Raw genomic sequence first — 4,070 nt, 5'->3', positions numbered from 1 at the left:
TTGCTAGATGGTCACTTTGATTGATACAAGAAATTATTTCTATACTATCGACTTAGGTTTGGACCTATGAGGTCACACATATTAGAGTTTATGATCCGATCGGATGGTTGATCAACGATTAAGAATCGTTCTAGGATTAAACAATCAATACGATTGACATTTAACCTAGTGCAAGTGTTGCAGGAGGATCGATTAGCAATTTGATTGCTAATTAATTTAATTTGATTAAACTAATGTGTTGAGATTAATTATAATTGAATATGATTTATTTAGATTTGGTTTGGACTTAATTGGATCAAGTCCAATTGATTTATTGGATAAGCCAAGTGCAAGAAAAAACTAGTCCAAGTCCAATGAGGACATGGGTCAACCTAATTTCTAATTTGATTAAAAAATTAAATCAGATTTAAATCTAATTTAATTTGATTAAATTAAGTTCTTAATTGGATTAAGATCTATTTTAATTAGGTTGATTTGGTTTTGGTTTGATTTGGTTTGAGAAACCAAATTTGAACAAGTCATAGATTGAACCCTAGTAAGACTAGGATTCCACCTTGCGCCACCTTAGCCCCCCACGCCCACTCTCTCTTATTTTATGCGACAAAACCTTCTCTCCTAGGCCTTCACGCACATCCAAAGCTTTTCACTCTTTCTCTCTTACATGAAATGTGGTTGTGGACCAAGTCAAAGTAGGAATTAGTTTGAATTTCAAATTCTATGAGATAGAATTTTAGGAAACCAAAATTCTTTCCTTATGGCACTGATTTTATCCAATTTTTTTTAAGATTTTTATGAATTTTATGGCACATATTGTGTACCCTTTGCTGATGGTCCATGATAGAAAAAGGAGGGGGCACCCAAGAGTTGGGCACCACTTGTCTTGCTCTGTTTGGATTTTCCTTGACTAGGTATTTGACCTCGACAAAGACTCTTCATATCTCATTATTTAAGATGAATTTCTTCTTGAAATTTTCATGGATTATAGAGCATTGAGAGTCCTTTGTGGCATGTGAAAATCAAAGAGAAAAAGTGTTGGGGCATGGAGATATAATAGATACAAAACTAAGTGTCTGGGTTAGAGCAAAGAGAAGAAGAAGAGGGTCTTCTTCTAGGGTTGTTGTGTTCACCTGTTCCCTTCCCCCATCTGTGAGTTTTCTGAGAGTGTCTTGTTGGAAAATATGTCCCAAAAACTAATTATTAGTCTGTTGACGGTTGAGCAATCTTGTATGTAATTGATTTGTTAATAAATAAAAATATTTGGCATTTTCATCATAAACTTTCATCTTCTAATGAACTCCATTGTTATGATGAAGTCCTTAGGACTATTTAGATTCGATAAAGAGAAGATTTATCTATTAGTCTTTAAAACTGTTCACAACTAAATGATAGGCTGTTAATAAAGACGACAGCTTTTATCGAGCATAGGTCGCTATAGGCCATATGGGTTGGTTGTCCTCTTAACCAAAGAGTGTGGAGACACTGGTATGGCATACAAATAAAGTGTAAGGGTACATCATCATGAACGTGACCAACTCCAGAGCATTCTACTGTCGAGAATGTCTCTGATGGGATATAAGTATAAGTGTCCCTTAGATCTGAGATCACCTCAGTGACTTGCAAGCAACTCACTGTGCTTTGGTACTGGACTAACTGAATTTCTAATTCAGTGATGGAAGGCTTCTGGGCATAGTCAAGTACTTGCAAAGTTAGAGTGCGATCGAGATGGGATTGACCACTCCAGAGTTGGAGAAGAATGAGTCACTGTATTTCAATTTAGCAAAACTTTGGCCAGGGTAATCCATCAGATGGATTTGATATTTTGAAATACAATGTGGACAACCTGATCAAAGTTGACAGTTGAACTTTGAGATGTCCTATGATCATTTTGGTCAAGAAGATGAATTATACAGAAACTATATCCGCATGGGTTCTAAGAATGTTGTTGTGCATATTCGACCTATCCGATCGTTGGGTATCATTGCTAGATGGTCACTTCGATTGGTATAAAAAATTATTTCTATGCAACCGACTTAAGTTCGAACCTATGAGGTCACACATATTAGAGTTTATGATCCGATCGAATGGTTGATCAATAATTAAGAATCGTTCTAAGGTTAAATGATCAATATGATTGATATTTAACCTAGTGCAAGTGTTGCAGGAGGATCGATTAGCAATTAGATTGCTAATTGGCTTAATTTGATTAAGCCAATAAGCTGAGATTAAGTCTAATTGAATATAATTTAATTAAATTTAGTTTGGGCATGATTGGATCAAGTCCAATTGGTTTATTGGATAAGCCAAGTACAAGGAGAAAACTAGTCCTAGTTCAATTAGGACTTGGGTCAACCTAAATTCTAATTTGATTAGAAAATTAAATCAGATTTAGATCTAATTTAGTCTGATTAAATTAAGTTTTTAATTGGGTTAAGATCTATTTTAATTAGATTGATCTAATTTTGGTTTGATTTAGTTTGAGAAACCAAATTAAAATAAGTCATAAGATAGAATCCTAGTAAGACAAGGATTCCACCTTGCGCCACATAAGCCCCCCCACGCCCTCTCTTATTCATACCAATCTTCTCTTATTTTATGTGACAAAAGCCCTCTCTCAGGTCTTTCCTACATCCAAAAGGTTTTTTCTCTTCTTTCATACATGAAAAGTGGTTGTGGATCAAATCAAAGTAGGAATAAGTTTGGATTTCAAATTCTATGAGATAGAGTTTTAGAAATCCAAAACTCTTTCTTTTTTGCACCGAATTTATTCAAATTTTTTTTTAGAATTTATGTGGCTTTTAGGGCACACATTGTGCACCCTTTGCTGGTGGTCCATGTATGAAAATAAGGAGGAGGCGCCTAAGAGTTGGGTGCCCTTATCTTGCCATGTTTGGATAAGACTTAACTAGGTATTTGACCTAGACAAGGACTCTACAATATCTCTCTCTATAAAATGATTTTCTTCATGAAATTTTTGCAAAACATAGAGATTTGAGAGACCTTTGGGAATCTAAAAATTAGAGAGAAATACTTTTGGGTCGTGGAGATATAATAGACACAAGACAGGGTGTCTAGGAGAGAGTAAAGAGAAGAAGAAGAGGATCTTCTTCTAGGGTTGTTAGTTTCATCTCTTTCCTTCCTCCATCTTGAGTTTCTCTGAGAGTGTCTCAGATCTAAAACTCTTCCTCCTACTTCTTATCTTTGGAAGAGCTCAAATCAAGAAGAAGGAGGCACCTGATCAACCATCGAAGAAGGATCAGCGCAGTACTAGCATACTGTGCTGATTTCTTGAAGCAGGACTTCTGGTCGAGATTCGTGGGCTCGTGTGGACGACTCCTAGAGATCGGATGCATGTGTGGTTTGAACATCATCCTCAAGTCCGGATCAGCAAGGTTAGAACATCTAACTTGCAAGGTAATATATCTGATCTATTGTTTAATACATACATTAGATGTAGTATAGAAACATGTTGATATAGTCAACATGTAGCTCATGCTCTATATATTTTATTTTTGATTTAATGCTGTTGGTGCAAAAATTTGCTTGTGTCGGAGAAGCTGGAGTCGAGGGAGTCGCGGTCGCCATCGGGACCTGCAAAAGAAGTCTCAACCGGAGGTGGGGTTGCTCCGCAAGACCCTCCGACGCTCAAGTTAGTTCTCTGCCTCAACAAGAATGGAGTGCTCGAACGAAAATTTTAGCAGAGTTTCTAGGTAAAAAAAAGTCTCCAGAATAACGTATCTGGGGCCTCCTTTTATAGGCGAAAGGGGGCAGCAGACTGATAGCGATATCCATAACCGTCTGCAGTGGGCTGCCCAGAGTCAGGCGAGTTTGTTGCGAAGAGTAGTGGAGTGAGATCGTGGCCACCGCCGGGACGTGCCACGTGGGGTCTGTTGCAGGTAGTGGAGCGGCGTCCGTTATCGCGACTTGCCAGGAGGTGGGAGGAATCACGCGGTATCCGTCGCAGGGAGTGGAGCAGCATCGTGGTCATTATGGTGATCCGCCAGGGAGTGATGGAGCCGCACGGAATCCATCGCAGGGGGTGGAGCAGTGTGGTGGCCGTTACTGCGGCCTGC

This window comes from Elaeis guineensis, chromosome 11 (genome assembly GCF_000442705.2).
Source record: "Elaeis guineensis isolate ETL-2024a chromosome 11, EG11, whole genome shotgun sequence".
Lineage (NCBI taxonomy): Eukaryota > Viridiplantae > Streptophyta > Magnoliopsida > Arecales > Arecaceae > Elaeis > Elaeis guineensis.
This window is presented reverse-complemented; position numbering follows the sequence as displayed.